The 12,921-nt window shown below is 29.2% G+C and overlaps 1 protein-coding gene across 3 annotated transcripts in view; it reads left to right on the plus strand.

The window, feature by feature from the left end:
• Positions 1-12,921, plus strand: part of LOC134688305 (synapsin-like) — a 105,733-nt gene that overhangs the window by 2,765 nt on the left and 90,047 nt on the right. For 2 of the 3 annotated variants that reach the window (XM_063548893.1, XM_063548902.1), the window contains exons 2-3: positions 1,807-1,898; positions 4,351-4,442. The gene's annotated coding sequence lies outside the window, so the exon portion shown is untranslated. Of the gene's footprint in view, positions 1-1,571; positions 1,899-4,350; positions 4,443-12,921 lie in introns of those variants that run through there. The other variant, XM_063548885.1, reaches the window with a different exon arrangement.

Genomic DNA, 12,921 nt, shown 5'->3' on the forward strand with positions numbered 1-12,921 from the left:
GCAAGTATATGAAAGTTTACAATTAAACTTATTAAATATTACAACATTCAAAAAGTATTTACTATGTCTGAATACCAACATATAAATTCTACCACTGATTTGCTAAAAACGCGCAAATCGCCAATGGAAATAATCCATGAATAACTATCATTTCTATAGTATAAAATAATACAAAAACTACAAAGTATGCGCTTACCACTTGTGGAGTGAGTTCTCTAGTAAATAAGGAACTTGGCACAAAGTACAAAGAAGTAATCTACATCAGAGTCCTGAAAACCAAAATACAATAATAAGAACGGACTCTTCGTAATTATATAAAATACTAATCACATGACAATTGTATTCAATTCGTCCATATAAAAATAGCATTATGCGGACATGTAACTCGTTCTTCTTTTCACAATATAATGTAACTTATCATACATGTCGCCATTTTTCTACATGCAGTATTCGTAAAATACTGTTATTACGATATCTCTATACATTACATAATTACGCTATGATCAGCGGCAAATATTACATTACTTTATAAAAATATGACCTAGCTTCTTTACCAAAAATACGCTCATTCAAATCTTTCATTCCGATGTTATAAACATGCAATCTGAAGAGTATTTACTCGAAAATAGGAAAGTTAACCAAATCTATTAATTCGTGTCAAAATGTTAATAAAGAAGAAAGTGCAACTTACTAGTCATGTCTAGAAAACTGTCAAGCTGAATATAATAAATACACAATCTGTAAATATGGGTTTCTGCTATAATAGTCTGAGTAAATAATGGACGTCTTTCACTGACCAGTGTCCAGGTGAATTCTACCCAAGGTACACAAAGGAAAACTCAATTTAACCGCCAATAACTAAGAACCAATCAAAACAAGAGTTCAATTTCAACCTCCATGAATATGTATGAGTAACATTACTCAATACGTAAATCATATACTAAATCAAGTCATAAAGGATAAATATCCTTTAGTAAAAATACTTTGCAAGAGTGAAATAATTAAACTAAAGACCCAATAAGAATTTGATAAGTAGATTTTTAATATAAATCAATGATTTCAAACGTGCAAATTACATAATTTATGAAGCATGAAAAATCACTCTGCTACATACAGATAAACTGTAAACAGCAATTATGTTCAGCAAAGTAAGATTTACAAATAAGTCAACATGACCAAAATGGTCAATTGACCCCCTAAGGAGTTATTGTCCTTTATAGTCAATTTTTAACAATTTTCATAAAATTTGTAAATTTTTATTAACATTTTCCACTGAAACTACTGGGCCAAGTTCATTATAGATAGAGATAAATGTAAGCAGCAAGACTGTTTAGTAAAGTAAGATTTACAAACACATCACCATCACCAAAACACAATTTTGTCATGAATCCATCTGCTTCCTTTGTTTGATATTCACATAGACCAAGGTGAGCGACACAGGCTCTTTGGAGCCTCTAGTTTTTTATAGTTGGGGGGGGAGGGGGGAAACACCTTAAAATTTCATACTGAATTAATGAGGAGACACATAAATGAACAGATTGACTTTAAACACTTTTTACACATTTGCTTTCTGTTTCTCGTGAAATAATCGTATTTTGAACTCTCTTTTACATTATTTACGTTTCTTTTCCAATACAGAAAAATCAGTATAACAAAATATTCTTATTATATCCAACCTAGTGACGTTATGGTTAATAGAATTCTGTAAAAGCAGGGATATCCTTTACTCGTTATTAAAATCATTCACAGAAATCGTGTACAACTTAATAGAATCAGTATGTGTTTGATCAATGCTTTGATTTGTAGGTCAACTTTCACGGCATTCAACAATCCTCAGCAGAATCAGCTACTCTTCTTCTAGAATGGAATCGGCAAGATGAGAGACGAATGCTTTCACGGTAAACAAAGAGGATACATGGGGTTGGGGAGAGAAATGTCAGATTTCATTCTTTTCTGTAACAGTTTTGAGAATCTCTCCTCCAATGCAAGAGCACCTAAAATTGATGAGTAATTAATTATCCACTTAAAAAGAAAAGTTTATGTATTTGAACACTCAAAATGTGATATTTATTATTATATGATAAGTAGTCTCCCATTAAACATTTTTTTTGTGTACCAACATAATCATTGTAATGGTAAACAAAAATTATTTATAAAATTTCAAATGGCTTTTTGTAGTTTAAACATAGTCATGATAGTTAAATGGACATTCAAAACTGAATAGACTTTCCAGTCCTCACTTTATCCAGGGACTATCTAGTATAGAAAGTCCTTGCTTTATCAAGAAAAACTATCAAACCTAGAGCCCCGTCTTAAGAAATTCAGAAATGTCACAGCTTCAGTGGTAGACAATAAGAATAAAAATATATTGTTGAAGTTATTAAAATTTTAGATAATAAACTTTCACCTTTAATGAAATGTTTTGAATTAGAAGGTGCCAATCTCTTCTATTGGTCCAATTTGAATCTATGATGAATTCTTGACTAAAGAAAAAAAAAACTATTAACCAAAAATTTATTTCAATATTATCAATCTTTTTACATGTTTTTGCTCACTCTTTGAATAAAGACTATCAAAAGATACACACAAAATAGAAACATTAGGCTCATAGCTTTTTCTTTGATTAAAAGATATTTTTATTAATGATAATGAAATTTTGTTCCCTTTTGTTTGGTAAATTGTTTGAAGAATTTAGGTAGGTTTGTTTGTTATTGATTCTGTGTAAACTAATTTTCTGAATGCTAGCTATAATTTTTTTTTTATGGATTTATTTTTGATAAAGGATATTCTTCATTTTAGAAATAAATCATGGAAGCTATAGATTTGTTGGAAATTTACACATGGCCTCAAGCATGATATCCAAATTTATCCAGAGTGTAAGCAAAGGATAAAATAGAAGAATATAATGATGATTGCCCAGGCCAGGTGTAAATTAACTATAATAATCAGTTTTCCACACTTTACTTTGGTCATTCTTGATGATGTTGATTTGATAAATATAGTTTAATCATGACAAAATATACAGATCAAGTTTGAATTTTGTTCCAGTCTAATGATTTTGTGCCGAGTTATAGTCTTTGGACTAAAATCACTTTGATAATAATTTTTTCATCATGATTAAAGATATTGACTTTATATTTTTATGTAGATAAATACACCATGAAAAGTTATAGATCAAGCTAGCATTTCCTTTCAGTACAATGAATTTTTGACTGGTAGGGGACTATGCCATGCAATACTTTCAGAATACTGTCACATGTCTGGCTGGCATGGTTCATCTGACCTTGACCTCATTTTCATGGTTCATTGGTTAATGTTTTTTTTTCTTGGTTAGGTCTGTTTCTTAGAAACTATTGGCAATAGGTCAACTGTATTTAGTGTATTAAATGATTGTAAGGTGTACATTAAAATTTCAAGCCCAAGAAATTATGCAAATTCCATAATAAAAAATAATTCCAAGTTGAAATAAAAGCCAGGGTTATATTTATTTATTTTGTATGCCCCATTTTTATTATGCATTATGTTTTTTGGTCTGTGCTTCTTTCTGTCTGTACGTTCATCAGTTCGTTCGTCTGTTCGTCTGTCCGTAGGTTAGTCCTGCTTCAGCCTAAAGTTTTTGGTCGAGTGGTCCAATGAAAATGTACATGTAGTTACTTGAAATCTTTTGAAAAGAGACATTACACATAGTTGTCAATATTTATAAAATATTTGTATGGAAAGCCTTGATATTCTGAACACCTCATTTCTACAACACTGATTAATAACCTATACAGTTCTTGCTTGAAAGCAAAAATAAGAAAATAATTTATTATAGCATTATTTTTACCAGTGATGGACAATTTCTAGATAGTCATTGTTTCTTAAATTCAAAAACCTTTTTTTGGATTATCTATTTAAGAATGATTCCAGCTCTTTTCTGTGTTCTAAAATTATCATATAATTAAGTTTTACAAATTGATAGTGTTTATTTATTAAAAACAAATGTTTATTTATTTAAAAAAAAATTATGTTTATTTATTTTTTTAAACGTTTGTTTATTTATTTGTTTAAACAATTTGACTTGAGGAAAATACACATTTGTTATTTATCGTTACTATAATTGAAACAATAATTGAAATATTTTATAGCACATATATGGATTGTAAATTTTAACCAAAATTTTGTGCTAATAAATCGTTTTATTTTTTATCCTAAATTTCCAATATTGATTGAAACTATTTACTTGTTATGTTTATTTTAATTCTATATCACACATTAGATCAATTTTACTTTACAATAACTCATTAAATAATAACTAATAATCAATGGGACATATTATTGATCTTTTTGTCTTGTTTTCCCTTTCTTTAGGATATGGAATAATCCAGCCAGCTTCCTGCAGGCTTACAGTACAAATTCCTGGATACCTTTATTGATATCCAAAACCATGCCATAATATACATGTAAGTAAAACAATAAGCTACACATTTGCAACAGCACCAAAAATACAAATTGCAATTTTATTTTGTCAATATGCATAAAAAATCCCCAAATATGCTATATTTTTTGTAAACACAAGAAAATTAATGTTTTTTAATTATTTATTTATGTAAATTGTTGATAGCAGATGTAATATCAGGATGAAAATTAGAAATTCTACAGGAAATCAATGATTCACCTTAAATGATATTATGACAGACTAATGCATATTCATATGATATTGGTAAAAATCTATGAATTCTATTGATAAGACTATGGCATGATACTTTGTAAGATTGCAGACATTGATCTATGCCAATATTCTATGAGATCTTTTTTCTGCTATTCAATTATTAAGATTTATGAGACCAATAATAATGGTATGACATGATAACAATAATTATGTTATTATTTAAACATGCAATTTATATGTTGCTGTTTTTATAATTTATTTATTTTATTTTTATTTTTTACTAGTATAAGTACCCATGTTATGCATATGAATCATGAAATATTTATGCTAATTCTTGAAATTGAAATTGTATTATTGAGTAATTGTTCAAATTGAACAAAATAAAATAATATTTGAAATATATTGTAAAAGAACTTGATAATTGAAAAGTCTTCATAAGAAATCCTGTCACTTATCTTGGCAAAACTTTTTCTTGTTATTTCAAATTAAATCTGATGTCACAATGCTAGTTATTAACCAATCACCACAGGCCATTTGAGCCAACTATAAGAACATTTTTAAGGTAAAAATTATACTATTTATCATAATAGTATAAGAACCATTTTTTTCAAAAACTAAGGTCAACTTCATAATATCTTAATTTATCTATAGAGGTATGAGAAGAAGTGTCAGTTCCAAGGCACCATCTTTTAAGCATATGATACCTCTGTAAAATCTCTTTACATACCCGTAGCCATAGGGGTTTGGACGACTCCCCCCCTTGAAAACAAATAAGCACTGTTAAAGTCAATGTTCTGTTCGAATTGTGACTTAAAAGTCGAGTTTGTGAGTCCAACGAACTCCTCTTTGGAAATTGCTGGCTACGGGCCTGCTATAATATGGGGAAACTTGTATTGGCATTGTCTTTCTTGTAATTTTCTAATTCAAATCTGATGTCACAATGCAAATGATTTACCAATCAGCAAAGACCTTTTTAGTCAATAATTATGACATAAACTAAGGTCAACTTTTTATTTTATCAACAGAAAATTTTGAGTTTCAATACAATACAATATAATTATAATGTGCTGTGTACATACATACATTGTACAGTGACACCTGCTTAAGGGATCACCTCTGACCTGTATGAAGCAAAACCCTATGTTATAAGACCATTAATTTGAGGTCCCTCTGAAGAACTATTAAAAGACCACCTGTCTTATGAGACCACTTGTTTGCCTTCCCTTGAAGGAATTGTAGTTTTGTGATATTGATTAATTGTAATAGTTTTAATTATTTATATGTTGTAATCAGTAATTTTAGTTTCAATGCAATATCAGCATGAACTACTATTTCCTTACTGCCCAACTTATCTAAAATCTCATTGACAAGTAAAATGACCCATCTTCTTGTCCTGGACAAGTAATTACTGTAACGACACAACCAGTAGGTACAAGTCAAAACATAGTCTGGAAAGTTTTATATTTTAAAAGTATTTGTTCTTGGGCTCCTTGGTCAATTTCGACTATGAATACTTTAAAGAAAAAACATTCAAATTCAAATTTGAATTCTATTAGCTTTGAACATAAAATCTCATCATTGTATTCATTGTATACATATGGAATACACAAAAATCACATTGACTAACATTTTCTTATCTTAAAGGTACCATAGAATTAGAAATGTGTTTTAAAAAATGCTGGTTTTTACATGTGAATATAAGCTCTAGGATTTTCAAGTTAGCTCTAGGATTTTCAAGTTACACTTTACATCAATCCTTGCAGGATATTGGAACATTACCAAACACTGGAAAATATTGCATAAAATATGAATTATCACCAGTTGAATCAAATTTGAATAATCTGCAGTATCATTAAGTTTCCATTAACTTTTCCAGTTTTCTCTTTTACTGCATCAAGCATGTTAAATTTCCTATTATTTTTGTACAGAACACATTTTATATTATTTTCCAAACTTATATTGAATGACAATAAAGATAAATATTCACTTTCCATGACTAAATGCCTACTTAATTTTTTTTAAATTTTCTTCCCAATATTTTAATAGATTTATAGTGGTATTGCTTTTATTTTGGCATTTAAGGTAGGAATCATAAGAAATTTCAAACTAGATTTTAAATCTATCATTCAATTGAGGCAGAAAAAAATCCTATAATTTCAAGAACTATTTGTTTTTATAAAGTGTTGACAATAATAATGGTCCAAGTTGTTCCCATTTTTAATAGAAAAAAACTCTAAAAAAAAAACTTTAATAGTATAAAACTCCTAAAGCAACAAATTAATTTAGTGAGGCCTTAGCCAGATGAATCAAAATATTGTTTTGATGTGACCTTAGCCTGATTTTTTCTTGTGACAAAGCATCTGTTGCTAGGTGATGTCTTGAGGCCTACTAAACCAAAACCTGTTCAACTTATTAATTGGCAAACAACTAGAATGTTATTTGTTGGAAGTATTATTTTTCAGAGCTGCACTTTAACAGATATTATAACTGGTTGATAAGGCCCTAATATTTCTAGCATGTGAGAGTGAAATTGAGTTGCAGAGGTTTTTCAAGCCCAAGACCTATCATAGTGTGCATGCAGTACTTGACTTGAATACACTCAAGTACATTTGAAACTTATGAAGAGTGGTTACCTTTCAGTTAGTCTGAACAATTGGATTATGTTTTGCCATTTTTCTCTACATTTGAGTTTTGGATCATTTGTGCCTTTGAAAAAAAATACTGAAGATTAATGTCTCTGTAATTGTCAAAAGCAATTTATTTCATTCACTGAATATTCTCTACATGCAATATTGTAACATTATCCTTTTGTTATTTTTGTAAATTCTTTTGATTATTTCTCAGATGACTTCAGTATTTAACAATCAATATCTGATTGTGAAGCATTGGTGAACTTTTTTGTGTTTTTGTCGTTTTTCTATTTGGTCTTTTTCCTTTGGCATTTGATTACTGTTTTGGTGTTTTCTGTCTTTTAATTGATCATTCCATATCTTGACAAAAAACTGCACATCAATATATGAACTCTTATTTTTCATTTGAAAAAATCTCAGATGGAATAAAATAAGTAATAGGAAGTCAATTGTTTCTTGGTTTTATGTAGGGGTCTCATTGGGGGGTTCTGATCCCTGATTCCGCTTACTGTTTTGTTAGATTCTCTTATCCCGCTTACACTATGTACGTAAGCAATTCTCATTTTTTTGTAAATTCCTGTGTCCCGCTAGGCTTCATTTCCCGTTTTCATGGCACATTAATTTTACTTTCAATGAGACCCACTATGTACATGAAGAATAAAGCAGAAATCAAATAAATACAGTCACATGTTATGCAATGGGATATATATTGGTATTATGTTTTGGAATTGTTTGGACTCTTTTTGTCCATCATACTTCAAGAAGAAAATTTCTGATAAAGTTCTGAAAGATGTATAGCCCGCTTACACGCAGTTGTGCTTGTCATGGTTGAAGGCGTGTTGTTCTTTATATTGGTTGATTTGTGTTTTGTTTTCCCCATCATATTCTTGTATACATAAGAAAGAGGTCTATAAAAACGATTAAGAAACTATAGGGAAAAGCACTGGTAATGAAAATAACAAATATATTTTTTCTTTTTGTTTCTTCAGTTATGAGTTATGGATAATATTCCCAGTATTTCTAATATTTATAAATGTTCTTCTATTACCTGCTGTTTCTATATAAAGAATTTTAAAGTGGTATATATTTTTGAATTTTATTATTGAAATTTTAGACTTCAACACGGTATGAATTCAATAGGCAGTCAAAATAAATCTTACTGGTGTGAGATCATCAAGCAAACATTGCTGTAAAATAATTGAATGACAATCCTTAGAAAATGAAATTGGAATTCAATTTATTTAAAAAAAATTGTATTAAGTCTAAAATCTTGCGAAAAGTTAACATTTGAAGACTAATTCATCTGTGTTGTAAGGTGATATTTAATCCATGGAATTGGACTGTGCTTTTGATTTTGTAAATAAAGTTGCTGAGTGGTTTATGCAATTTACAACAATCTTAGATTTTGACGAGATTTGCATTTCCCATGGCGGTGATTGATTATGGGGAGAAATCTTTTGAGTTCTTAGAAATTGTCTTTTTGTGTTAGAAGATTGATTACAGAATCATTGACTGTACAGAACTGAACTCATTGTTAGATTGCTTATGATTGAAGTTTCAGTACAGATCAGTGGATGTGGGCTTAAATGATAACTTATATATCCTGAGTAGTATTGATCAGAAAGGAAATTTAGGTGTGCACCATTAAGGAGGAACAACAGTAGTTAGAATTTAAAAAAAGAAAAAAATGCCATTGAAAGTATTTGAAATATTGATATTACATATAATAAATTCTTTATGAAATGGTAACCATCTTCATGTTTGTCAAGATTGTTTATAAGTTCAATATAGAGAATGCATGGACAATCTGCAAGCAACCATCATATTTTAAGCAAGAAATGCTCCATGCAAAAGGTAAAGGTAACTTGCTTTCTCTGCTTGAAAGTATTTAAATAGCATTTAATTCTACATGTATCATGGTTCTTAAATTTCATTTATGGAGCATGCAATTCACATTTTAAATTCTTACAACCAGAGACATATAATACAATTATTGTATTATATGTCTCTGTTACAACTTACTTCTTTTCTTTTCTTTAACCAAAAAACTTTCTTATTAAAGTGTTTGGTCTTTTCTCTTTCCAAAATATGTGGCACTTGGAGTTTGTGCTTCCCTAAGAAATCTGTAAAATTCAGAAATCAACTTTTTACTTTGGAATCTTTTGTGTGTAAGATGTACTGACCAGTGGCTTATTATAATTGAGATCTGTGTTTAATTCAGACTGGTTAATATATGGGAAGTAAAGTTTCACCTGCACCCTTATTGGCCAGGTACATAATTTCACTGTTTTATGATTTTGAGGTGTAAAAACTTCAAAGGATGGCTGCCGTGGAAGAAATATGCTGGTAAATTATATTTTTTAAACAAATATGATTATTTTTTTAAATAAGACAAAATTTCAGCACTTACCACAAAAACAAAAACTGCATGGAAAACTATGGGGAAAATGAGCACCCACTCTATTTTCATTTTCTCTTGTAATCAAAAAGCTGAGTAATTGGTGAAAATGTTCAAATAATTTTTGAAAAAAAAACACCCAACACAATAGTCTAAGTTGTAGATACAATGGATAAATATTTACTATGAATGAAAAAAACAAAAAATCTCTGAGCTCATGTATTTTCTTTTTCTCACCGAGAACCAACACTTATTCATTGTATCTTTAATACATAATAATACATCACAGTTTAAAACTACATCTAAAGTTATTCCTCTTGTGTAGATTAATTCTGTTACAATTTCTACCAACCATGGTATGAGACATTATGAAATCAATTGGATATCTTTTATATTCTTTTATATAATCAAGATCGTCTGATTAAATTTTCAAACATTCATCATTTTTTTTATTGTGATGCCTACAGAAATGTTTTTCTAATCAAAAGTTTATCCAGAATAGTCTGTCCTTTCATAGCCTTTGTAAATTGAATCTCTCGTCATGTATTGCTGTTTCTGAACCATCTGATATTCTCATTGAATATAAAAACAGATTGTATGACAGCAGTTCATTTAAAAATGTCTTTGTTTTTTTTCTCCCCAAGGATATATAGCTATTATAGTGTATTAATACACAACACAAAATTCATACATGTAATTGTAAAACCAAGATCAAAGGATCTGGGTTCTATGCCTGATCAGCTTAAATTCAGAGACCTTGTAAGCTCACACCTGTCTGCAAAGTCAAGATGATCCAAGTTTGCCCCTAGCATGTTTTTTTTAGGTGTTGATAAAGCTACATAAGGATAGAAGATCTTGAGTTACATCAATAAACTATAGACTGTAATGAGCAAACAAATCTAAACAAACAAAAACAATTCATCTCGTTGTAAAATGATTTAACAATGCATGACTGTTTTTGTCTCACTTTTGACAGAATATTAGACAAAGGAATGCTAATACGGAAATGGCATAAACTAAATATGTTTAAAATTATCATTGGTAGATCAAGAGCCAAAATTAGGAGCAACTTGACTAATAACCTCTTTTGGCAAATAACTGGTTTATTCAGATTTCCATACGTTTGCTTTACTGCAATATTGCTTCATCCTAACATGTCATCAAGTGGATTTTCAAATAATTTTTTGTAATCTTATTTCAAAGATAAAATTCAAGACAAATTCTCACTCATACCCCATGGTTTATAGACTGAACATTAACACTCTGGAAGACAATTATTGATGGCTTTTGATCATAAAGATTACTTTATAACTGTTAAAGGATATTTTTTTCATTTTTTCAGTATTTTATTGACCTGTGTAAACAATTATCAGGCTGATAATGATTATTGCTTTATTTTCTGTTAAAAGTTTGTTTTTATGTTTTCTTTTGGTAAACACCATCACTATATAGTATTTTAGATACATTTTTCTAAATCAGGTCAAAGCAGAATTGGTTTGTAAAGAGATCTCCTGTTTAATGGTTATTGTTTTACCATGATCATTTATTAAGTGTCAAGTTTGCTTCCATTTTGAAATCATTCCAAAAATATAACAATTATCCTTTGATTCTCCTCTTGGATGAAAATATCAGAATTCAAGACTAGTATAACTGTTGGCAATGATGTGGTGTAACTTTGGCTGAGTAGGTTTCAACTTTTACAATGCAAGGAACCAATGAAAACATGTTATTTACATTTCACAAAAGTGATACTATATATACCACCAGTGGTAATTTGTATAGTGTAAGGTTTACAATGGTTTGTAAATTGAACTTTCATGAAAAATTCATTAATATTTGATTCAGTTCTTTTATACATAAAATACTGTTTGTTTGTTGGTTTATTTGTTTATAAATGTTTATGATCTGTTATTCTGAACAGCTAACCGAAGTGAATATTGAGATTTAAAGTAAAAAATGGCTGTAAATTCTGTTTGTGAATGGAGCATGGCTTTGATAGTTGTTTAAAGAAGCTATGGAAATGTCAGAAGTCAAATTGGTCTTATAAAATACATTAAACTGTTCACAGGAAACAATACATCAGCGTGTACAAAGGAATATTGATAGTTGAACATCCCTGTCTTTATAAGAGAATCAATTGGACAGTAGACATTATTGATGTAGGTCTCATCTAAAGCTTACATGCTATTTTATTAAAAAGTTTTTTTGTCTGGAATCTCCGAAACTTTGTGTCAATTTATTCTTGATGAGAAATGGTGATTTCTAATTGACATTTATATTTGTTTCATCAGAAACCTTTTAATTTTGTCATTGTTTTTGTCTCACTAAAGAAATTTATTGCTAATAAAGTCAGATTGATTTAAATGAAGCTGCAATGTAATCTGGCAATGAAGAGATATTTAATCATCCATGTACTTGATTGTAACTATAAAAACTAAAGTACTGTTCATTTTATGGTCAACTTTCAAGTGAAAAGTACTGTTCATTTTATGGTAAACTTTCAAGTGAAAAGTACTGTGTATTGCATATAATTATTTGTTAGCTTAACTAAATCAACAAATTATAAGCTAAAATCATAAGCATTTGAAAGCTAAATGAAATGTCATTTTAAAAATAGTTTGTTCTGACTGTCCTTCTTAACAGGGATTAAAGAACATAAATGTGGTGCAAAAAGGAGGGGGGGGGCGTATTAACAAAATATCTTATTGACATCTTGCAAAAAAAAAAAAAATATTAAAAAATTTACATGCGCAGAAAAAAATAAAACAATCAGAACCCATTCTGAAGGTCTTGCCATTTAAAAGTGAAAAGACCATATAATGCTAATAATTATTTATTTAACAAGGGAAACGCAGTAATAAATAATCTTCCCTTAGGCTCTCAGCAATAAAAGAGCCTGATTAAGTACAAAAGTCATATATGGTAAGACATGTCAACAATATTTGAAGTGAGAGATTTAATGAAAAAGTTAAGTTCACAAAATAATACCATTCACCTACCAAGATCGTTGTATCTTTTTACAAAACAATGTCATTTTCATTGTAGATCCAATATGATTAAGGTAACTGATATTCATCTGCACTGTACTTTTAAGTTTTGCTGTACCTCTCTACAGTGAGATAGATGATATTTGCCCACTCAAAGAGACCGCACAATAGAAGTTTCATAGAAATATATTTTATTTTAAGTGCTAGACACTTTATATATAAATCATTTTCACATGATTTCTTTTAATAAATGTA

The sequence above is a fragment of the Mytilus trossulus genome, chromosome 1, assembly GCF_036588685.1.
Source record: "Mytilus trossulus isolate FHL-02 chromosome 1, PNRI_Mtr1.1.1.hap1, whole genome shotgun sequence".
Lineage (NCBI taxonomy): Eukaryota > Metazoa > Mollusca > Bivalvia > Mytilida > Mytilidae > Mytilus > Mytilus trossulus.